Consider the following 27,572-nt stretch of genomic DNA (forward strand, 5'->3'; position numbering starts at 1 on the left):
CCAAAACCTCAACATGAAATATCTCCAGAATAAAAACTCGATTAAACCTGGAACCCCATCTCCCAACGTAGACCCCTACTACCAGGTCTCCTTCTCCAACATCAGGGGTCTACGTTCCAACCTTCCAGAGGTTGAAACCCAATTATAGGAGACGAAACCGGACATATTATTTCTAAGTGAAACTGGAATAGGGCCGACCACTTCCCTAGATGAGTTCATAATTAACGGATACTCTAATTTAACAGCTAAATCTGACACCCAAGATCGCCACGGACATGGAATATGTGCCTACAAAAAGGGTGGCTTCCCGTATGGCAGGGATATCTCTAGAGAAGATCCTAATTTACCCTATATGTGCTTCAGGGTTGCACTTGCTAACACCACTACATTTATATTTGCCCTCTATAGGCCGCACAACAGCGGAGTTACTATCTTTAAGAGCATATCTGAGAAAATAGACCACACACTATCTTCACATCCCTCGGCTAACATCCACATCTGTGGTGACTTCAACGTCCATAACATGGAATGGTTGACTCATTCAAATAAGACAGATGATGAGGGGAGGTTTTGTTATGAATTTGCCATTGCTTATGACCTCACTCAGATTGTTCGCAAACCCACCCGTGTGCCCGATACACCCGGTCAATATGCAAGCCTCTTAGACCTTTTTCTCTCAACTTCCCCTGAGCTATGTTCATGTTCCGTTCATTCTCCCGTAGGATCCTCCGACCACTCCGTCGTATCAGTTAAGATAAAAACGAAATGTAAGAATTCCCCAGACGTACCCCTCCACCGTACTGTATACCGATACTCTATGGCTGACTGGGATAGCTTCCGTACATTTATATCTGATTTACCTCTGCACTCCATGTTAAGAAAGGAAGTATCCTCTATAGTGTCAGATCTGACCGAATGGTTAATTGTAGGCATAGACCAATTCATACCATCTAAAAAATTCCGTAAAAAAAACTTACAGCCAGCCATGGTTCTCCCCAGAATGTGCTGCTGCTATCGCGCACAGAAATCACTTTATCCATAGCAACCAACGTAATAGATACACTGAGACTAAAGCTGATTTCAGGTCTGCCAGCAACCACTGTAAAAGAGTAATAAAAAATGCAAGAGAGCTATATGTCCAGTCTGTTAAATCCAAGGTAGCTGATCAGCGGCTTGGATCCCACCAGTTTTGGCAAATAACAAATAGGATCCTGAACAGAAGTGTGCGTTCTATCCCAACCATAATCAATGGATCAGAGGTCATCTCGAAGGACATCAACTCTCCATATTTCCTCCTATAACACAGAACAAGCTAGGTAACATACAAATATCCGTGCATGAGGTCGCCAAGTTAATAAAGAATCTGGATTTCTGTAAAGCAACTGCCCCTGATGGCATCCCAATTATAGTGTTAAAAAAGCTTCAACCAGAACTTGCTCCCATACTTACGAAACTATTTAAGCGCTGCCTTAAGGAGAAGTGCTTTCCGACTCCCTGGAAGACCTCATCAGTATGCCCTGTATTTAAGAATTCAGGTGATAAGTCATCTCCCTCTCAGTACAGACCAATAAGTCTCCTGTGTGTTATGAGTAAGTTCTTGACATATTTTTAAAAAATAACCGTCGATAGCTGTCGGGGAATGCATACACTAGAAAATGTGTGTTTATTGCTAATCGCATATGGCGCGTCTGCTGATTATATGCGTTGTTTTCTAAAAACATAAATTAACCCATTGCAAAATGAATTGTTTTCAAATCGTCTACAATAGAAAAACAACCCCGTGCCATGCATTTCGAAGCACATTTTTTTCTTAGAAGCAGATCTTCATCTTAATGGGGAAAAAAAAGAAATGTGACACATGGTGTTTTAGAAATTACAAACTGCACTGTATTTATTATATCATTATATTTATTTCCTTATTTTATGCGTTTTCCTGCAGATCTTAGAACGTTGACGAAGTCCGGTTCCGTATTTGATTCTAACCATATTACATACAACATCTCTTTAAACCACCAACCTCTAGTTCAGATCGCTCTGAAATTTGTTCGATCATTTTACCGTGTTTTGTTTTTGTTTTTTGTTTTTAGGGGGGGTTGCTTTTTAACATTTCTTCGTGAAAACTCCGGGCAATAAATTAGAAGATGGCGAAGAAAAACCCCGTGTTTATTTTGTTTTTTTTACCAAAATATTTACCCCACTCTATATCTGTGCCTAAATCTAAATGCGGATTCCATGAAGAAAGCTTCTTTCTTAGAACTGCACGCCTGTGGAACACTGTTCATCTGCCTGCTTCCCTGCGAACTAAAACGTGGGTGTCTTCAAGTCCAATGTTAACAAATTCCTAATGAACCGCCCCCTTAAGTAAACACTTCAGCAAATTTCCACACTAACGTAATGTACTTGCAATAACCCTTATTCCTGAGTGGCTTCCTGGCCTTGATAAGTGGTGATCACTGTGTAAAAAAAAATATATATATATAAATATATATATATATATACTTATATATATGTATGTATTTGTGTATATATAAATATATATATATAAATATATATATATAAATATATGTATATAAATATATATATATAAATATATATATATATATATATATATATATATATATATATATATATATATATATATATATGTTTGAGAAGGAAAACCGACAATTAATAAAATAGTAATCAACTTTTCGTCCCTATTTCAGGGGACATCCTCAGGATTTCGTAGGAAAAAATGCAGAAGAAGACGATAATAGACCACAAATGTGCGTTATAGATCCTAGCCAGAATGGGCAGGACTTTAGGATGTTTTCCTTTTTCGCCCGGTTTCGGTCTATTATCGTTTTCTTCTGCATTTTATCCCACGAAATCCTGAGGATGTCCCCATGAAATAGGGACGAAACGTTGATTACTATTATATAAAATCTTGGTTTTCCTTCTACAAATAACATAACGTCAAACATCGCTTGTATTTTTATGTGAGTTCTTATTAGTAAAGATATGAGTCTTAGTGAGAGTTTTTGTCTTCTTACATATGATGTTGTATCTTAGAGAGAGAGAGATGTGTATGTAATGACATTTTTATAACACAGACATATAATAACAATACAATTTACCTTTTTTGTAGAAATCACAACACAAAAGTTAAGCTTTATCACAAAACACATGATGAATTTATTTCTTTACGACCGGTCGTGATTTCCTCATTAAGAATTCAAAGTTTCACATTTTAGTTTCTGAAGTGACGTCTCGCTTCAGACGTCCGCCTGTCTCTGAGTTTTCTCACTGACCGTCTCCCCGACCAACTAACTCTCACTTCCTATATTGAGAAATCAATGCATCCCGGCAACGTGAGCAAAATTCACGTGTTTCAACATGCGCGAAATAGTGTAAAGTGTATAAAATATAATATGTATTTATCATAATGAATTCAGGGGCCACAAAGTGGTCTCTAAAACCAGTGGTATTCATAGGACTGGTTGATTCCGCTTAGTTCTCAAATAGAGGTTGGTAGGTTGTTTTTCTTTTACTGCATATCAACCCTTTTCAGGTTATTTAATGCCAAATCCAGTTATTTTACAGAAAAAACATTTTTGAATAGAATATATTTGTTTTTTATTGGTTTTTTTTCTCAAGTCGGTTTCTAATTAAACCATAGTTGAGACCCTAACAGGTACTACCACTTCCGGTCAAAGTTGACCTGGGAGCAATGACAATTAAAGGGTGGTTCCACACTCCCCAAAGCCCGCACGCTGGAGCCTCACCATCGTATATAGTTTAACGCCATATCCAGGACCATCAAATAGAGGTGATTTGTACCCCGCAACAATATATATATATATATATATCCAAAATTTAGAGTTAACTTGTTTAACAGGTTTTCTTTTAATGTAATGTACAAATGAAATAACCTCTTTTATGTTCATTTTTTTATAAATGGTATACATACATACACACACACGCCTATATATATATAAGTATATAACTTTATGGTAAACAAAAATATGAACAGGAACGATATATATATATATATATATATATATATATATATATATATATATATATATATATATATATATATACTAGCAAAAGTACCCGTCGTTGACTGGGTTTGACTGGGTTCAAAAACAGCCTTTAGGAAATGGACTCGGATTTATGAAAGTATGATAGCTTATGAAAGGTGTGTGCCTATTTTTATTCTATGGAGGCCAGACGCGAACGCAGTCACCCCAATTTTAATGAACCATCGTTCTGCCAGATCAAACATACCCATTCCTGTGTTTCGATACATCTTCTATCATTATATGTAATCAGTTTTTTTTTAAATAGTCAACCATATAGTAGCGTATTCGTAAGCGAACACACACACATTCAGCTTTATATATATATATATATATATATATATATATATATATATATACACATACATACATATATATATATGTATATATATATGTATATGTGTGTGTGTGTGTGTGTGTGTGTGTGTGTTGTAGACCCGTGCTAGCGGTCACAAATTAAAGAAACCACAAGTAGTGTAAAGTGTATAAAATATAATATGTATTTATCATAATGAATTCAGGGGCCACAAAGTGGTCTCTAAAACCAGTGGTATTCATAGGACTGGTTGATTCCGCTTAGTTCTCAAATAGAGGTTGGTAGGTTGTTTTTCTTTTACTGCATATCAACCCTTTTCAGGTTATTTAATGCCGAATCCAGTTATTTTACAGAAAAAAATTTTTTGAATAGAATATATTTGTTTTTTATTGGTGTTTTTTTTTCAAGTCGGTTTCTAATTAACCTATAGTTGGGACCCTAACAGGTACTACCACTTCGGGTCAAAGTTGACCTGGGAGCAATGGCAATTAAAGGGTGGTTCCAAACTCCCCAAAGCCCGCACGCTGGAGCCTCACCATCGTATATAGTGTAACGCCATATCCAGGACCATCAAATAGAGGTGATTTGTACCCCGCAACAATATATATATATATATATATATATATATATATATATATATATTGTCCAAAATATTTTTTAGCTATCGATAATCGAGCAAATGTCGTATTTACACGAACAAATATTTTGAGGAAGTTCTGAAGGCATTGCTAGGGCCGCTGCAAGAAATATGGGCTCTCTCTACCGTGCTAGAAAACTACTAACACCCGAAAGTATCCTGTACCTCTATAAGGCCACCATTTTCCCATGTATGGAGTATTGCTACCACATCTGGGCTGGTGCATCTGCTACTAGTCTCTCGCTCCTTGACAAGGTTCAAAAGAGATTCGTAAACCTGATAGGCCTTTAACTGGCATCTAAGCGTCAGCCTCTGTCCCATCGACGAAATGTTGCATCCCTCTGCCTTTTCTACAAGTATTTTAGTGGTGAATGCTCTGACGAACTGCAATCACTTGTGCCCCCACGACGTAAGCACCCTCCACAAACCCAACAGGCTGCTTAATCCCACCCCCACACTGTAGAGATCCCTAGATGTAAAAGATCTTTTTACTCCAATAGTTTCTTCCCCAGAACCGCTAGACTCTCGAATTCCATTCCAGGTCCCTGCTTCCCCAACAGTACTGACGTGCAGAAGTTCAAGTGTAACGTGAACCGACATCATGCTGCCCAAATCACTACATAGTACCCCAGTAGTTGTTGCCCCTGTTAGTAGCCCCCTACACCAAAGTGGCAATTTGCCTTCTTTGGGGTGAAAATGTAATAAAAAAAAATTATGTGTATGTATATATACTTTTTATGATTAGTAACAGTACACCATTTTTTAGTTATATATTTTGGTTGCCTTTTCTTCTTTCAGGTGCGTAGGGGGCATTCCCAGCTGCTGATATGTGTCCTTTTTATTAAACGATGCTTACACATTCTCTACAGTTCTTGTTCGACTAAGGAGCTACCAAGTATTACCTTCTCTCATCCTCTATCTCTCTTTTACACCCTCTCTCTTTTTAGTCATGTGATATCACGCCTATATCGGATATACACTGTCTACTTTACATGCGAATATACTTAGCTGAGCTCGAATTGTTTTCATTTTTACCAGCAACAAATATACTCGCCTAAAATTGAACAGAAATAGTAACAGTTGCTGTCGTAGTTTGTAGTCTTATAATAATAATAATAATAATCATAATCATAATAATAATAATAATAATAATAATAATAATTATAATAATAATCATAATAATCATAATAATAATAATAATAATAATAATAATAATAATAATAATAATAATAATAATGTCACATTCACAACCTAAGAAAATTGCACGGTAGTTGAACATATTTAAAACACTATAAATGAAATGAATAAAACAAAATAAAATAAATAACGAAAGATTTTAAACAATTTTTAGTATTTTCTTTTACTTTTTAAAGCAAAATGTATTGATTTAAAATACTTTTTGTTTTTTTTTAAAGTATTTTGTAATAAATTATAAGCAAACAGATGTCAACTCACTTGCATATTTTTTTTAAATTATAAAAAGAATGTATAATAAAAAATAATTTAAAATCTTCTCAATGTTATTTTTAATATAAAATAAAATAGCCAATTTGAAACCATACACAGACAGCCATATCTTATTTTTATTAAACATTTTTCATGGGGAATGGTTTCAATGATTATAAGCTGATGAAGAGCGATTATAAAGGGAAGTGTTTCGTTTCTTATTTATTCATGTTTGTGATAATGATGTTTTTGTGAAATGGATTACAGACAATAAATTCATATTTAGATTATTAATAATATTATTATTATTATTATCATTATTATCAATATTTATATTAGAAGTACTTTAATAGTTATTGTAGTAGGTGTATACCTACATGTTAATTTGGTCCTGGATTTGACCTTAAACTATATTTGATGATGAGGCCCCAGCTCACGGATTTGGGGAGTGTGGAGCCACCCTTTAATTGTCATTGCTCCATGGTCCACTCTGACGCGGAGTGGTAGTACCTGTTCGGGTCCCAAATATGGGTTAAACAGAAAACGACTTGGAAAAAAAAGAAATATATTCTATTAAAAAAATGGCTTCCAAACCATTGGATTCGGCATTAAATAACCTGAAAAGGATTGATATGCCGTAAAACAACCAACCAGTCATATTATTTTATTATTATTATTAGTAGTAGTAGTAGTAGTAGTAGTAGTAGTAGTAAGTGTTGTAGTAATTGTATAAAAAATCATAATATCTATTTTCATTATTATGATTAGTAGTAGTTCAATTCACATAGGAAGTTATACTTTTCTTTTTTACCCTTGAGGAATTAAATTCGATAAAATTTGAATGTAAAAGTCGATACGTTTACCCCCCCCCAAGTGGTATGGCCAAGAGGTATAGTTAGGAAGTCTTATCGTTTTCTGCGCTGCAAGATAACCTCAAGTGGAAATACGAGGCTCGTACACTCGAAATCAATAGCGAATGCGATTCGATCATAGCGTTCAGTGCAGTTGAGATATCTATTCTTAAAGCGCCCGGAATTATAGCACAAGTCTCAAAGTTCAAAAACTTGTTGGAAACTGAATTAGAAACCGAACTTTATGTGGGATCCAATTATCTTTCATGGCGTCATAGTTCTGCCGAGACATGCTAATTTCATTGGTATTACGGTACATGAATCGAAACATTTTCCTTTGGATTGATCCCGACAGAAATGTCACTAAGTTGACCCACCTGGTAATCTGCGGCATGGATTTCTTTGATATGAATATATTTCATTAATATTTATGTTAATAGGGGTCGTATCGACTACCATTCTGTTTATTCGATGGTGAAGATTTCGTTAGAATTATTCCCCGTCCCCATCTTAACAGAAGATATACTGATTTATCTCGCACGATTTGAAAAGCCAGCGCTCTGGTGGAAAAGCAGGTTTTCAAGTATGAGTTGCCCTAACGATCTTTCCCAGCAGGAGACTCTCGTGCTATCAGAAATAAAATAACCTTTTTCACAAAGGGGGAGACGGTAAAGCTTGGGAGGGTGTACGTGCAAGTATGGTTAAGAGAAGAAGGCATACCTTTGTCAACAGATTCGACTTAGGTGTCGAAATTAAAGCTATACGGCTAAAGAAAATTCGCGCCTCTTGAGGTTCGATCTGGGGGTTAAATACAATTTGGCTATTTCGACTACGTAAAACTGGCCCGTTTACTTGTGAACAAAATGTGAGCTTTGAGTTCACAACATTATCCCGACATCCGTTTTTTTTTTTTTTTTTTCTAGTGTAACGTTGTCGGAAACGTACACATTGTAAGCGTCACTCGCAAAGCAGACAAATAATTGAAACGAACTTTAACTCATTATTTTTTTGTTGTTGTTGTAGAACGCCATTCATGTTCTCACTCATTGTGACGTCCATTACGTGATCTTCTTCTCTAACGTCATTAACGCTTTCCTGTGATCTCGAAAATGATCTCGTTCTGTGCTCCACGTCTCTCTCACGTGATCGCTCTCTTTTTTCTTTTTATAGTCTTTCTTCTTTACTGGTGACGTCCTTTCGCATACATTTCCATGCGTGCGTCCGCGCTTTTACACTAGGACTATCTATCTTATTCTGCCTACCGCATTTTTTAAAACCTATCAGCTACTAACGCAACAACTACGTATAGATTATTTAAATAACAAGCGGGGGTACCCGGCGTTGCCCGAGTGTTTGTTTCCGGGATGGGGGGGGGTTAAAAATGTTATGGTAGGTAAGTAGGAAGGATCAAACCCGGAGTCATGAGTAAAAAGTAGGAAAATAAAGTGTGAAAAAAAACAAAAAAAAAACATCTGCAACGTTAACAGTTCGGCCACCAAGAAAAGTCCATTCCAGTTGTTTAGGAACAAAAAAAAAAAAACAAAAAAAAACGACTACGGTAGATCGGCGCGAACGTAAAACTATAATGTGAATTGTCCAGCACGCTAACTACTACGCCACAGCTTAGTTTAGTGATTTTAAATAACTTCACATGAAAGAACTACGAAGCCAAACCGGTGTTCTCTTCTCAACTGTTCCTTATGAACGATCCCCAAACGGTGTTAAGTGGTGGCAGGGGGAGGAGGAATTTATTAGAGAGAAAATATTTTACCACTTCCATTGATCTTAACCGATTTTGGCCGTGACTTCTCAGCAGAAAAAGTATAGAAATCTAAGATTATCGAGGAATTTGAGAAATAATAAGCCTATAACACACCTCAGATATTGTTCTGCCGTTTGTGCATATTATACTTGCATGAAATATCTTGATTTTTAATCCTATTGAGGTCAAAATCTGACGTGAAAAAATGAGTTCATTTTATTTATATGGAGATTATACAAAAATAACCGACTTTTTATATTAATAAATTAAAAAGAATCTGATTATTATTTTTTATTTATTTGGATGTTTGATTTTGAAGCGTCTGTATGTATTATAATGCGTTTGTTTGCAATTAATAATAAATAGGTCACGAGATCCAGACAAAAACACAAACTTCTACTCTACAATTAAATCAACCATAGAATACAGAAACTAACCCAAGGCCGTGTCGGCATATTCCGGCAGTTTACACTGAGCAGCGTTGTAGCAGAGTGCGTATGGACGCATGTGAAAATATCGGCAACAACCGAAAAATAGCGAGCTGACAAAAATATTAGTAGCAAAAGCCGTAAAAGCACATATGCAAATTAACAAGTATGGCCGAGCTTGCTTCAACAGAAACGGATAGTAAAATAGACTGTGTGGTCAAGGAGAGAAGCTACTCGAGTCCGGGAAAGACGGGCGTGTAGATATGAAAGCGAGAAAGCGCTGGCTAGAGCCAGCATGTGTTAGCGGAGGTAGAGACTTTAAAAAAGCGCATGCGTGTGCGTGTTAATAATGACTTTGGCAAGATGATGACATTTTTTCGGGGGGGGGGGAGAATCCCGAATAAATAAATTTCCGTTGAACTTCAAAAATGCAGAGTCGGATTTTTATTTATGTCCAGTTTCATTTTTATGAGTTACTAAAGTAGAGTGTAACGCCACGTCACGTGAAAAGTTACCGGGAAAAGCCGACACAAACACTCCCAGATGATTAATTCAAAATTCGAAAAAAAAAAAAATTATAGCATAAGAACATACAACCTACTGTAAATGTAATTATATCATAGAAATATATTTAATTCTTCGCAAGCAAATTATATAATAAACAAGGTGCGTTCAATATATTTCCAGACTTTTTTCTATAGGCACTTTTCTTTATAGTACACAAATGAAACTCCAGTCTCCTTCGAAGTAATCTCCTCCGACTACTATGCACGTGTTTTATAGGGAATAACAAATGCACATAGAGAAAAGTCTGGACTATCAAAAACAGTGAGGAACTGGCTTGATGCCCATCTTGGTCAAATAATTTGTGGCAAGAATTTAGGTTTTGGACATGTGAATTCGTGTAAATCTTCCATTTCCAATTCCACGCGAATAGTTGTGCACACTGATATCAAACTGTGCATTTATTGTCTCTATAGACACACGATGATCCTTATCCGTGAAAGTCTTTATTAGACCAATCAATTCTGGCGTTCTGACTTCCTTGCTCCTCTCACACCTCTCATCATCTTTCACATACGTCTTGCTGTCCTTGAATTTCTTAAACCACTCGAAAACTGATGTTCAGTTCATAAAAAATGGCCCAAACGCAGTCTAAAGCATTCCACACGATACTGTGACATTTTCCCCAAGTGTAAAACAGAATCTTATTGCATAGCGTTTTTTTTTTAAGTGTCCTCATGTCCAGACTACATCTTTGAAATTCACCGGCTGTGGCTACCAAGCTTTAGTAGGGTGCATTCCAATTCCTGCTCTATCTGTTCATTTTAATCTGTAATCATGAAAATTGTTCAATCATTTATATAAGATATATAACAATTATATAGTGTATTTTCAAGAGTCTATGACGATTTAAAATGCCTGTTCAGAAAAAGGTCTGGTCACTTCTTTAAGGCCCTCGCACTTTTTAAGAAATGTTTCAGAGAAATAATATTTTTTGTTTTAAGATAGAACCAGCATGTATGCCAGGCGTTGCCCCGGTGTTTGGGGGTGCGTTATGGGCAAAAAAAAACGTGGAAATGGGCTGGCAGGCTCGAACCCGTCAGCGGAGGAGGAAGAGAACCTGAACAAAAACAAAACGGTGCGTAATGCTGTTGTACCGATCGCCAAACCGGAAATAATGAATGTTTAAATTAAGGCTAGTCAATCGAAAAGAGGGGATAGCTCTCGAAAATATCGGCGAAAAAAACCGACCCCTCATTCTAGAAAAATGTCTAGTTGAGGGTGGAGGAATAAAAGTTTTAGCTAATTTTTTCGATATTTGTCGTCCGAAGGGTCGATTTAAAACAATAACAATCTCGTGAAAATCCATGGCATCTGTCGAAAGTATTAGGCAGGCATACATACATACATATATATATATATATATATATATATATATATATATATATATATATATATATATATATATACTCGGGGTTTTTTTATATTCAAAAGTAATGGACTAATGAATTCAACGAGGTTGTTAGATAGTGCTCAATAAAAAGAGCTGATAATACTTGTTTATTGTTATATAAACATGCTCACATCCCGCTGCTACAAATAGCCACTTGTATAATAAGATTATTCATTGAACTTTTGAATAGTCAAGTCGCTGCCTGATGATATCTGTTGTTTGATTGAAACAAGTGGCTATTTGTAGCAGCGGGATGTGAGCATGTTTATATAACAATAAACAAGTATATATATATATATATATATATATATATATATATATATATATATATATATATACATTTAAACAGACAGGTGAGATTTATATTATAGTTGTAGAGCAATAACTAGGGCTATGACAAGAGAATTAATCTTTTCATTATTTTGCCTTTCAATTATATATCAGTTAGTATATCATGTTTTTAGATGGAGTGATGTGCTTCTCAATTGATTAACTGTGTCGGATATATACTCGAGAGTCAAAACAATGATAAGATGATTCTCTTGTCACAACACTAGCAATAACGTAGTGGATTTTCAAGATTCAACAACAATATTAAAATGCATGTACAAAAAAAAATCTGCTCACTTATTCAAGGCCTTCCTACTTTTCAAGAAATGTTTCAGAGAAACAATTTTGTTTTAAGATTGAATGGGAATCAAAATAAAAATGCTGTTCTTATGAAAAGTATCTAAGAATTTTACATTTTTACAGAAAAGATACTATTTAGTATTTTATTGTAAAGACGACGATATATTGATAGGGAGACTTGACGTTGCCCGGGATTGAATGATGATAAACGAATGTATTGCACTCCTATATTTTTATTTTCATGGAAATCCGTGAAATCGCCCATGACAAAGCTTCACACGCCTCCATGCAGTAACTTAGCCCAAAATATTTGTTAATCTTCTTGCACTCAACCTACTGTTTCTTTTATAAAATTATTTTATGTAAACTTTATACAGTTAACGAAAAACATTAAGAAATGTACGAGCGGTGTTTGAACTCGCAGATTACACCTTGCAAAAAAATACACATATATTTTCAAGGCTTATAGAATTCATTGCAGTTAGTGAAAAAGAACTTATGAAATTTACGTGCGGAGTTTGCACATACAGATCATGTCATGCAAAAAAAAACAAAAAAAAAACCACGCTATCCACTTACCTATAATAGAATTTTCACGGCCAGTTTTTCTATCATTGTTGCTAAGCAACGACATGGAAAAATGGATCGACCGATGATAGATAAATTAAAATAAGTTTCGATTATCGATACACGGTTATTATCGGGGTTATTCTGTGAAAAATAAAAATTAACTAAGAGCACTCCTAGACTTATACACTAAAGTTCTGTAAATTTTAAAGAAAATCTGTTGAGCCGTTTCAGAGTTTATGAGGACAGAACTCACACACACACAAAGACAAAGTTGCTTTCATACTATTGCAGAGATTATTGAAATAACTATAAATCAAATGTATATTTCAAAAATCAGTATCAGCAAAAATTACTTTTCTCAATAACTTTTGCTGAGAGCTGATTGAGTCATCGCGTATGTTTTTTTCTTGCCGCTTACCGTAAATTACCTGAAAATACCTATAAAATCAATAATCTGCACCAGTTTCAAATCAGCCTTGTTGAAGAGTTTCTTCAAGTCAAATAGAGTAATAATAAAAAGGAGGATTGACTCTCGACTTCTATTCCGTGTTGCGACGCTCTCGAACGCGTCACGAAGTTGTGTTTTACCGTTTGATCCCAATGACAATTTGTTTACGTTGGGCTTGAAGACATCCAGGTTGTAGTCAGGTGGGAAGCAAGCAGACGGAACAGAGTTCCACAGGCGTGCAGTTCTAAGAAAGAAGATTTGTTCATGGAATCTACGTTTTGATTTAGGCACAGATAAAGAATTGGGAAAATTTTTGACAGTGGATTCAGCAAGACTGGTGTTTTCATGAAAGATTGGCGAGGGGGGACCAGAGATTGGAGTTTAGACGAGCACCCGCCATGAAATAACGAGAAAACAAGGAAAGGTTCGCAATGTCTCTTCTGGGGGAGAAAGGTTGCAGGGAAGAGAAAAGAGCGTCCCTCACTGCGCCACGAAGTCTATTTTGTACTCTGTCAAGGCAGGATAGGCTGTTTTAGCAACTCCTGCCCAGATATGGACGTACTTCGCTTTTAAATAGATAGAGAATTGCATCAGTAGTGAGATATCTTCTGGAGCGGTAGAAGGATTCCACCATCTTCCCAGCGACCTTGGCAACAGACTTGATGTACGTGTTCCATTTCAGATCAGGAGGAAAGGACAAACCCAGAAGCTTGTCAAAACATGTGGCTTCTCCTGAAAGAGAGCCATCAATTTCAATTGATGCCAGATGGGGATCAGAGCGTTGATGATGTAAAGATAGGAGTTTGATTTTAGATGCATTAAAGGTAACCAGCCACGTCTTCCCCCACTGAACCACTGAAGAGAATCAGAGAGAACTTTGTCATTTACAGCCTTTGATGTGTTACTGTAGATGGTCGTGTCATCAGCATATATGTCAACTCATCAGCGTATTTTTTTTTAAATCAACAAATAAGAAATGTCGCAACTTGGACGTAAGGGGCTACTAATTCGGGACCATGCCTAAGAAAGATTAACAATATGTTGGTTTACGTTTTATTTAGACTTCTCCCATGTCAGTACAGTTAGGGAAGGGAGTAGCAGGAAAAGTGAATTACAAAGTCTAATTGTTCGATGGAAAACTATTAGAGTAGAAAGCTTTCTGACATTTAGTGACCGCAGCACTTTAGGGGTGTGGCTTTTTGCTAACCGGGTTTGTCGAGGATATGTATGTCGAGGGGAATAAAAGTGCAACGAGTTCATCAGAGACCATTCCATTAAAATACTTGTAAAACAGGCACAGGAGTGCAGCATTCCGGCGATGGGACAGCGGTTGAAGCCTACTTGAGAAACCGGTTACATATTAGATAAGATACTCTTTTTGGGACTCTCTCCAACGAGAAATTAGAGGTAGATGGAGCAGTCAAGAGGTGGCACAATACTCCATGCATGGACAAATAGTTGCCTTGTAGCAGTACAATATACTAGCACGTAGGAGGAAACTTCTAGCGCGATAGAGGGAGGCCATCTTTCTTGCAGCAGCGTTTGCAATGTCAACAATGTGTTTGTTTCGGTTCATATTTCCTGATGATGTTAAGTCGATAAGTTTTAAGGAAGAATTCTTAGTTGAGGATTTATTTGTCAGTGATCTTGATGGTTGGAGAGGGTTCTTGTAAGTTTTAAAGGATAGCAGTTCAGTCAAGCTTGCATGAAAGGTTGCCATCAATTTGCGGGAGGTAATTTTCTAATGATTTTGCTATTGTCTTAGATTTGTGTGCATCCATTCTTCCTTCGTGCATATTATAGAGTGTTGTATCATCAGCAAATATACCCATCTCGAACACAATGTTATCAGGGAAATCGTCAATGAATATCGTGAATAAAAGTGTGTCAAAGATTGACTCCTAAGTCACCCCCGCATTAATTTTATGCTATTGGATTTACATGCACCAATGACAACATAGATAGCCCTATTGTCTTTGAAGGATCGAATAGTATTTAGTAATTGATCAGTTATACAGTATAATTAAATTTTCATTAGCAGCACTTCATGGCAGACTTTGTCAAAGGCCTTGCATATATCAAGGGTTTCAGCCCCGGCTTCGGTACCATTATCCAGTGCATGGTATCGGTCCGTTCAGTTTTAGATACACAAAGTAAGAAAGGAGCCGGTTCATTATGGTTATTTGAGTTATTCGAACTAATATCTTATTTTTTATATTATTCTCACAACATATTTGTTGCTGCAAGCAATGAGCTTATTCAAGCGCATATTTTCGAACCCACGAAGCTGTACAACAGACGGAGGAATCTATATGGATTTTCTAACGTAGACCTTAACTTATCCAATTGATAATACTTTAATGTGATATGTTCTTTTTTTTTTATTTAAAATTATTTCGCCTCGTTTCTGAAACTTCTCGTTCACGGACGTGATGTCTCATTCTTGTCTATAAATACTAACATGACACCTGTTCCTCAGAATTGCCCAGGGTTTGTCGTCTCACCCTTTAATAAGATGTCATTTATTTCGGATCGCCTGAGGCGCCCTTACCGAGGACATAATCAGGGCTACTCAGGCATTTTTCAGGGAAGACTACTTTATCCACTAGGTCGATGATGATTGTTTGACACGCTGTTTTGTTAGTCTCCATCAATCCGCTGATTTAATGCATACTGTAATAAACTTCCGATTTTAGTAACGTGTTCCAAGAACACAGGCTTGTAGAGCTCTCTACGCTAACCGATTTCCTTCCGCTTATAACCTTCGCCATTTCAAGCCTACGGTAAATAAACATCTATATATTAATAGGAAAGCGCGTGTATTATTTATTTTCTATGTTACACTGACATCCGTGTCGTTTAATTGTTATGTACTTCCATTTCTTGTCATAAATAATTTTTTTTGTTTTCGGTTTCGATTATAGCTGATAATGCTTAAGTCATCTATTTTTTTTTTCTAAATAATTTTATCAAAAATTCTTCATAAGTTTTGGTTTCGGTTTCGATTATAATTCATGACACTCCATTAATCTTTTTTATGCATACTTTTATCAAGAATTCTTCAGACGTTTTGGTTTCAGTTTCGATTATGGCCGAAGAAACTAAAGTTATATATATATACATACATACATATATATATATATATATATACATATATATATATATATATATAGTAAGTTATAAAATATATATGGCGATTAAGCTCCACTGAATATTCTAAATAATATAAAAAAAAACCCTAACGTAGATTTAAAACAGAAAAAGAAAACAATATATCCAGGATAAATAGAGCATACACAAAGGAACAGGTACACCAGAGGTCAAATAAGATTTGGTCCGATAAATGCATGCTCATTGGCTGATCGGAAGGGTGCGGTTGATACTAGAAAGCTGATTGGCTAACTAAAATCTCAATAGAAGATGCGTATATAAAAACTACAAACAACCACAAAATTCGCGCATAAGCCTTAAAAGTCCTAGAGTGAATGAAACGAGGAATATTCAGTGTAGCTTAATCGCCATATATATTTTATAACTTACTAACTAGCTCTACCTACGTATTGAGCACTTTTGAAGTAAATACTTAAAGTTTACGCATAAATTTATACTTTCGTATATTAATTTTATGTGAGTAAATAAAGTAGTTATATATATATATATATATATATATATATATATATATATATATATATATATATATTAAATCGATACTTTATAATATATAAAATCGATAGCACATGAACGAAGAATTCAAATATCATATTTAATCGTATTTTACGACCGAGTAGGTCAGGCATCCCTGCAAGCTTAGATAAATACTTTTTGCACTTTTAAAAACAGAACAACAATAATATTAGAGCGTCTTAATTTACGCTAAACATCTACAGAATTCTAACATAAATATCTTACATAAGAATGAGTCCCCTGTGGAATTTCCACGTTACCCGCTAGTGTCTATTATTTTCGATAATAATATTTTTGTTCCCGTTTTATCTTTGTATAATGCCGCATCACGCTTTGTCTGGGGTGTTTTCTATAACAGAAAACGTTGTTTGGGAGTTTAATTTTAACGTGTTTTTGCAATTGATTGTTTGCTGATTAAGGGTCATTCCGACAATATACGGTAAATCAAGTTGACACATCGGTTCCCGTTGGATTATCGAAGTTAAGCAACGTTGAGTCTGGTCATTACTAAAATGGGTGACCAATTTGAGAATTCTAGGCACTAGATGATGGAGGACGTAGCAAGAGTTGCAAAAATCATATGTCGTCATCTCCCCTAATTCAAAATTAACGGTGACTGGTTATTAAAATAACAATCTAGACCCGTTTAACGAAAACGGTATACATTGAAAGTAACGATATTTCAAAAACAAACTTTAAAATATTATATATATATATATATATATATATATATATATATATATATATATATATATATATATATATATACAATATTTATTATGACACTATATAAACATATTTCAAGGTCGTACCATTGGTTTCGATACACTGAAAACAGTAATAATATACTGTGGAAAATTGGTATAATCTCTTCGGCGACAAAATAAAATCTGGAACTAATGCAAAATGAACGAACATAGAAGAAACGCTAGACGAGCGTTTAAGACTCAGAATTTCATATTTCAAAAATATCGTTTTAAAACCGACGCTAATAGATTATGATTATGGAAAAAAGAAAGGAAGAAAGTGTGTGTGTGTTTGTGTGCGTGCGTGTGCGTGTGTGTGTGTATGTGTGTGTGGGTATGCATAGCGGGGAAGGGGGTGCTATGGAAAACTCACTAAAAAATATAAATGTCCTGTTAAAACCATATCAATAAATAAAAGTAGGACAATTAACGGTAATAAATAATGAGAAAGGCATGAATATATTAATATGATTTAAAAAAAAATTTAATTATTTAAATTAATTAAATTAAATAAAATAAGGATAAAGATAAATAAGGTAAATTTAATAAATAAAAAATAAGAACTTTAAAAGAATTATTCATTTTTTTTTTTAATTATTAATATTTTAAATATGAGAGAATAATAGTGAATGGAGAAATTTAAGATAACTAAAATAATTAAAGGAAATTAATCAATATTAAAAGACTTAACAACTATCAGATGCGAAGGTTGTGGGGGGAAGGGGAATAGTTTCTCTATAAAGGTTATCCTTATTATTGGGGGGGTTTATATGGTAAAGTTAAGGATATTAGGTGGTGAGAAAGGTTGAGATATGATTAGAAGAGAGTTGGTTTGGAGTTTAGAATGAGAGATGAATGTGGAATTTACGTGTCTATGCGTGAATAGTGTGTCTTTGTGTAAACAGGGTGTGTGATAGTAAGGAGGTAAGGTGGCACGGAATGTTGAGGTATGATTAGAAGAGAGACGGTTTGAGTTTTAGAGTGAGAGGTGAATGTGGTATTTAGGTGTCTATGTGTGAATTAGGAGTCTTTGTGTAAATGGGGTGTGAATCGGTTAAGTTATGCTGTTGTTAGGCCATTTGGCGAGGAGGAATTTTCTTTTGTGGGGACATTGTCTGAAGATTTCGTTTTTAATATTCATACAGGCTATGGATGGGTTATTGATAGCCTGAAGGATCCTAAATTTTTCAGTAGTGCAAAGTGAGCAGGTCTTGGAGGTTGGGTCGTAAGATTTTTTAATATCCATGACCATTTTATTTTATATGGAGTATTAGATTCTTTAAGCGACCAAATCTTGGTGGCTAAAGATGTGTCAAATTTCTTTTGGGGATATTTGAAAGTGGAGTTATGTGCACACAACCTCTGCTTGAAGGTACCTTGAGTCATTCCAATGTAGATTTCTTCTTTACCTGGGTTATTTTCAGGAATGACTTTGGCCTGCTAAACGATAGATGTGATTGTGCAGCCTCCCCCCAGAGGACAGGGATCTCCTCCCCTGCATGAGCAGCGAGGGTTAGGGGGGTTAATGTATCGAAACCAATGGTACGACCTTGAAATATGTTTATATAGTGTCATAATAAATATTGTATCTTCAGCTCTCACATCTACGATCGAGCACTTTATTGGATTTTCAATCACCCCTGGACACGCTATAAAATAATATATATATATATATATATATATATATATATATATATATATATATATATATTAATGAAAACAAAGGGATGTAGTGTTTACCTGATGTACGCATTCGTAAACTTCAAACTAATATAAATATCAGTATTTATATATAGAACATTTAATCCAAACCGAAAAAAAAAAAACTCAAAACGCAATAGAAGGTAGAGCTTATTATAAGAGAAAGAAAATTAAAACTGTAAAGTGAACTTTACAATCAAAATTTATTGTTCGACTGGATACTCAAAAAAAACAATTCACAAAGTTCTTATTTCGCAGCGTTTCAAAGAATGTTATTCTTGTTATTCTTCTCATCAAAGGACATAAAGAAAGCAGCAAATTATATTTGTAGCAATGCTAGAATTTGCTAGTTAAGGCATTAAGTGAAATGGCAATTTATAGCAGTTATAAACCGCCAAATAAAAAAAAAGTGAAAAATTTTGGATATGTAAAATATATATATATACAAACAAACCACGCATAATATTTCAGCTTCCATGAAAATCCTCTCAAGTTGATCCAAAATGCAAAATAGTTCTTTAGAGAGAATGGAGTCCAAAATAAGTCCAGAGTGACGATGCATATAATCCGATTGGAAAGTTTTCAAAAGAGCTGAAATAATGAAAATTGTTTTTTTTTCGGGCAGTGCAGTAGCCCAAAGAGAAGTCTGTTCTCAGTCAAATTGAAGCTAATAGTGAAAAGAGAGAAATACAGTATGAGGACCTTCATTATCGGCTTGATTATACAAAGTCGCTTTATATAAACATTTTCTTATTTGTTTTTTTGTGTTATTCTTGTGATATTATCTTCATATATTTTATTCTGTGTCTATACGAAAGCCATTATCCTCTTTTTATTTAATAGTAGTCCGCATGTTTCTCAAGCTGAAAGACCAGGTCGATTATATATCAGTGAATCAAATGCATCTGTGTCTCTCCTTTTTGTTGTATATTTATGAGAGCGTCATCTGCTCCGGCATTTTAATTTAATCGTAATCAGTGGCATCGGCCTGAGACGTCCGTTAAACATAAATCGTCATCCATCTGTTTTGAAAATCATTAAGTGAAGTTCATTCATTCAGATAGATGCCGAGAAAAAGACACACGTGCATACACATACACAACGACATACACATGCATACAAGCACACATAAACACAAACAATCAGACACACACACACATGCAAATACACACACATACACACACGCACATATATGTGTGTGTGTGTGTGTGTGTGTGTTATTTGTTTTTATTTTGGGATGAATTCAATCATTTACGAAAGTGTATTTTTACCTAAATGCGAGTTGGGAATAATGTTTCCTTTAACAAACTTTGTACCTCCATATAGGGAGCGGCATATATATTGTTATTAATTATAATTATAAATATATACTAGCAAAAGTACCCGTCGTTGACTGGGTTTAAAAACAGCCCACAAAAAATGGACTCTGATTTATGAAAGTATGATAGGTTATGAAAAGAAAGGGTTGTAAAGAGATAGCTTCGAATTTTGGAGTATCAAAACCAAAGCAAAATATGATGAAAGTAAAAATGAAATAGATAAATCCCATAATTTATTATACCATACCTGTTTACACTGAAACACTTATCACAATATTCTGTGGATCTATATTAAAAAACCTTGTTAAACTTTGTGACATATTTTCATTCTATGGAGGTCAGGCGCGAACGAACACCCCATAATTTTATTATACCATATTTCTTAAAACTGAAACATAATTATCAAATTATACTTACGCAGATAGATATGAAAAGTCTTTATTAAAGTTTGTGCCTATTTCCATTCTATGGAGGCCAGGCGCGAACGCAATTTTATTATACCATCCCTACTTAAGTTAAAACATACTTTTCAAATATTATTATGTATATTTATATCAAAAACACTTGTAAACTTTTTTTTTTAATTTTTAAATTTTTTATTTCCATACTTTGTGGACCAGGCGCGTACGTAGACCCCAAATCTTTAATGAATTATCATTATGCCAGATCAAACATACCCATTGCTGTGTCTCGATACATCCTCTATCATTATATGTCATCAGTTTTCTATAATAGTCAACCATATAGGAGCCTATTCGTGAGACACACACAGAAGTTCAGCTTTATATATATATATATATATATATATATATATATATATATATATATATATATATATAGGGTAAATATGTATGAATAAAAGATCAATACGAAAAAATATAAATGTTTACATCAATTTTCCGTTTCTCTGAAATAGAACTGCGTCACACTGTGCACGTGAAACATTTTCAAATATTTTGTACTGGTATATTTTTTGGTTTCTTAATCTCATTCATCCAGAGGAAGTCTAGAAATAAAGACGAAACATTGATGGACACATAATACGGTCTGTTCTTTTTTATTTTCTCTAATATATATATATATATATATATATATATATATATATATATATATATATATACAAATTTTATTGAGCACTTTTAATGACTTTGTTTTAATTCACGAGTTTTCCCTTTTCAATTCCTTTAATTTGATATGTATATATATATACATATCTATCTATCTATCTATCTATCTATCTATCTATATATATATATATATATATATATATATATATATATATATAGGGTAAATATGTATGAATAAAAGATCAATACGAAAAAATATAAATGTTTATATCTTTTCTCTAATTTTTTTCTGTGTGTTGACGTGTAGGAATGTTACATGATAAGAGCTGTCCCCTTTTCATGGAAGTAAAAAATAGGGAATTAGTTTAATGCAAATATGAAATAGGATTGTCAAGTATTTGAACTTGCAAAGCTAGATTTGGAATTGAGAATTCGAATCATAAGTAAAAAATAAACACGGAATGTTATTATAAATGGAATGTCCAGTAAATTGTTGATTCTGTTAAAACATTTAATAAATACAAATTTGGCTGGAAACTATTCACATTCTTAGAAAGAATGCATAATAAAATATGGGTTAGAGAATTAGAGAAGTAGGTTAAATTCCTTTGTAAAACAACAAAGAGAATTGGAAATTTCCTGGTCATCAGAAATGGTTTCGATAACGTGCAAATCGCGCATGTTGATAACACGTGAGTTGTAGTCACGTTGACCAGACATATATGTGATTTCTCAATATAGGAAAGAGTTCGAAGTTAGTTAGAGAGTGTTAGATCAGTCAGATCAGAAGAGTAGAAAGGTTCAGACCGATTTTCGGCACCCTCTGGAAGCGAGGGGGGGGTAGAAATAACCATGTAACAACTTTGAATCCCTGAAATATAAAATCATGTCCGACTGGTCGAAGAAAAAATAAACATATCATCATGTGGTTTTCTATCTGCGTCTCCGTGTTGTTATTAAACAGAAAAGGTATTGTGAATTTATATTATAAGAACTTTGTGAAAATCATCATCTCAAAACTAGGTAAGAAATATATGGATCAATATTTACAGAAACACTCCCGTTCATACAGAACTGTCTCTCTCTTTATATATCCCTGTTTATGTCTCCAATATGCTATCTCTTACAACATGAACATCTTAAGACATATGAACACTAAACACATGAACACTCCTAAGACTCTAATCTCTCGCTAAGACAACAATACAGAATATACGTTATCTTAATACCACCAGTATAAAACATTTCCATAGTTAGTACCTTCTAATAATAACACTTACCAAGTAACAGGAATACAAAAAGCCTTTTAAAAAAAACAAGAATGCTTCCTTCAAAAGCACATATTTTCGACCGATCCTTCGATCTTCCTCAGTGTGAATATATATACACACATATATATATATATATATATTTGATTGATGATGATGATTTTAACGTCTTGTCAGACGAAGGCCACTCTCTCAGACACTTAAAATCCATGAGCCCAAAAGTGACTTCCCTCGCCACAGGACCATTTTAGTAGAAATTGCCCGAGGGAGTATCTGTACACAGATGATGTTACAGAGGCTTAGCTTTGTACGACATCTAAGTCTCTCTCTCTCTCTCTCTATATATATATATATATATATATATATATATATATATATATATATATATCTATCTCTCTCTCGGTTCAAAATGTTTATATCCAGCAACAAGCAAGAGCAAGATAGCAAGCAACAAGTTAAACTGCAATCCAGCTTAATACGGGTACTGGTCTCCCGCTTTTGCTTTTTACTCAGAGATTTTCTTCTCCTAGAAAGGTTGCCTTCACCACGGCTTACGGGAGCCGTCTCCACCCCAGCACACACATACATACACACAAACACACACGGTGCTAGTTGGCGGTTGACCCCGAAAAAGGGTTCCTTCGCCCTTTGGAAGGTCTTGTATTTAATCCTTCAGGGAGACTAGCCACTCTCCTTACCAAACAACTCTGGTGGAGAAACCAGTTTAGTTGCCGGTGACCCGACCATGAAGCAGGTAGTACTGGGTTACATGGTACCAGTAGCATATAACATACAAATATATATATATATATATATATATATATATATATATATATATATATATACATAGGGTTTATAAGAATGTTCTTACGGAATTATTAATTTGGATTTCAAATAAGTCTTCGTTGTATCTTTACTGTGTATATTCTTTTAAAGGGGGTTTCTCTCTATCTACCCGTTTAAATTACAATCGTTTTAAAACAAGTATGCCTGTTTTTAGAACGTTTAATACAAGACGGACAAAAGCCAATTCGCACAATTTTCTTATTTCAATTCAAGCAATGTCGAATAAGCTGATGTAACAGCTCGCTATATCAACGAAGTATTAACTGAGGAACCATTTCTTAACGCACAGCCTAATGGTGGTTTAAGCAATTTCGTATCGGCAAGGGAGAATTGAACATAAGCTAACGGTCGGACATCGGATGTTGACAACTATCAATTAAGAGCTGTCGCCTAAGCAAATTCACACAAAATTGTTCGAGAACTTGATTCCTCATTAGACGTAACGTATTCGAGGAATTCCAACCACTTGATAGACAAAAGCCAAAAAACTTGGGAATTGGCTTCAGGAATTGAACCACAGCAAATGGAAACGCCGTTATTAAGTGTCATCTTCCTTTTTTTTTGGTTGAACAAGAAGGACCTATTTCTCTGCTGGGCTGTAACTTGGGATGAAAACTGGGTTCTTTACAACAAGCGGTGAGGCTCACCTTATACAAAAGTGAAAGTGTCCGTGTGTCTGTGTGTGTATGTCTGTGTACATTTTCAAACGCAATAACTCTGCCAATTTTCAGTCTGCAGACTCGAAATTTTATATACAGGGTACTGAGATTTGGGAAAGTCTGGGTAATCCGTTTTCAGCCAGAAATTTGGCTGTTAAGGAGTAAAAGTTCAACTATTTGTCCTTTGAGAAATCTACCAAACTCATACGCCAATTTTGGGTATAAACAATTGAAATTTTAGATATAGGTTCCTTGGACATGGATCTAACTAAATAACTGATTTTAGCCCAAAGAAATAAATGTTCAGGGGTCATAATAGGGATCAAAGTTTTTTTAAAAAATTACCTCTACGGTCTCTACCAAATTATTCATTTGAAAATTTAAATAAAGGGTATTCAGAGAGAGGGAAAGCTTTTTAATCGGTTTGGGTCGAAAATATATATATATATATTCGTGTTGGGACGATAATTCGGAATAGGAATCAAATTCGGAATCGGGAATCAGAAAAATCGGAAGATTAGAAGGTATCAGAATCGGTATCGGAATCGGATTTTAAATATTTTAAAAATGAAGAATTTGAATATTTATATATTTTGTATTTCTTGTCGAAAAATAAATGGTGTTGCTGTAAATTTTACTATGCAGAATCCAAATCCAATTTTCTTTATATTATTGCACCGACATTAAACTTTTCTTTATATATTTTTGGGATTATCATATGAATTTAATACTAATATTTAGACTTCTTTTTAGTTTCCACAATTTATTAAAGTGTAAACTGAAATTAAGTAAATATATATATATATGTGTGTGTGTGTGTGTGTGTGTGTGTGTGTGTTTTGGTGAGAGTAAGGCAAAGGTGAACCGTAGATTTAAGCTCAGACGAGCACTTACCATGAAAATAACGATAAAGCAGAGACAGGATCTCAATGCCTCTTCAGTGGGAAAGCGTTAGCAGAGAAAGAGAAATCGCCATTAATGCCAAAGGCGAAGATAAATTTTAGAAAACCTTGAAATGTTCAGTGTAGCTTGCATCATTAGTTTGATCTCTGATTTGTTTATCCTGTCGAACAATAATTCATTTAAAGTATAATTTACCGCCTTAAACTGGTATTACAAGCCCTATTTACTATTTTGGTTGTATTGGTATTTTTTATTCGGTTCGAATGACGAAATAAATATTAATATTTATATAGTCACTTTAAGTTTAATGAAGATTTTTGCTTGTAAACTTATCTTCTCCTTCTTGATTACGCATATATATGTATACATATATATATATATATATATATATATATATATATATATATATATATATATATATATATATATATATAGTGAGTTATACAATGTATATGGCGATTAAGCTACACTGAATATTCCGCGTTTCATCTACTCAAGGATTCTACAGGCTTATATAAAAGTGAGCGTGTCTATGTGTCTGTGTGTGTCTGTCTGTTTGTTTGTGTACATTTCCCGACGCAATAATTGTGTCAATTTTTACTCTACAAACTCTAAATATGATATACAGGGTACTGAGATTTGGGAAAATCTATTTGATCGATTTTCCGGCCAGAAATTTGACTGTTAACGGGTCAAAGTGCAACCATTTGACCTTTGAGAACTCTACCAAACTCCTACGACAATTTTGGGTCTAAAAACTTTAAATTTTAGATATAGGTTCCTTGGACATGGATCTAACTTAATATATTGATACACCTCCACACACCCGGGCAACGCCGGGCACCCATGCTAGTATATATATATATATATATATATATATATATATATATATGTGTGTGTGTGTGTGTGTGTGTGTGTGTGTGTGTGTGTGTGTGTCGCCTCTTATCAGAACCCGAAGCCACTCGAGGATTAGGGATAATGAGGCACTGTCATAATAATAGCAATATCAGTAGTTTCTGAGGCAATCTCGTAATAATCGTGCGTCGTGGAAATTTGGAAAATTGGATTACTGAAGAAGACGGCTCATCAAGAATTTGTCCACTTTGAACCATATTGTAGGCATTTGATAAGCAGGAATACAGAAAAAAATTCTACAGGCGTGCAGTTCAAAGAAAGAAACTTTGTTCATGGAATATACCTTTAGGTTTAGGTACAAATAAACAGTTGGGGACATTATTGATAGTTGCTTCAGCTAGACGAGTGGTTTTCGTGACAGTAATGCAAAGGTAGACCATAAATCTGAGCTCAAACAAGCACTTACCATGAAAATAACGATAACGCAGATAAAGGCTCGCAACGTCTCCTCTGTGGGACTTCGTTTGCAGAGAAAGAAAAGAAAACGCTATTAATGCCAAAAGCGAATATGTATTTCAGAAAACCTTAAATTTTTCAGACTAGCATCAATTATTAGTTTGATCTCTGGAGTCATAGAGTGAAGCAAGCGCTAATTTATTTATATCATTTCTCACGGGAGGAATACAAATCAGAAACTTTGCTCTACTTTACTCATCGTTTATCAATTATTTAATTTGTTTACAATCTCAACGGGTTGACCCCCGTCGTTATTTTGTTTATAACGTGACTACCTTATTTAGTTTATCTCCCACTGTTATTCAAAATACAATTTATACAATTCTTACTGTATATTACTATATTTCCATCCCTTTCTTTCTCTTCCTTTCTCGGTTTCTATGTATAATATATATATATATATATATATATATATATATATATATATATATATGTATATATATATGTATATATATATATATATATATATATATATATATATATAATTCTTTCTCTGTCTTTCCTTCTCTCTCTTTCTGTATATAATATATATTTTCAAAAATAAATTCAAATCGTTGACCTTTTTTGGATTTAACTTTAACAAAATTGAAAGTGTGTATATATATATATACATATATATATATATATATATATTTATATATACACACTTTTAAATTGTTTTTACATAATCAGCAGAGTGCTGCTACACAGTATTGAACATGTTTCTGTTTTCTAGTTTTTAGTAACAAGATACATCTTCAGGTAACGCCGCTTATATTAAAAATTGCTTTTGAATATAAGCTTGTACCCTGAGGAGGTCTCTTGTAACAAAATACTAGAAGACCGAAACATGATCATGACTGTGCAGCAACACATTACTGTTTATATAAAGACAAATTGAAATGTTAACTTGCTCTTCTACC

This window comes from Euprymna scolopes, chromosome 27 (genome assembly GCF_053919585.1).
Source record: "Euprymna scolopes isolate OS-2025 chromosome 27, ASM5391958v1, whole genome shotgun sequence".
Taxonomy (NCBI): Eukaryota; Metazoa; Mollusca; class Cephalopoda; order Sepiida; family Sepiolidae; genus Euprymna; species Euprymna scolopes.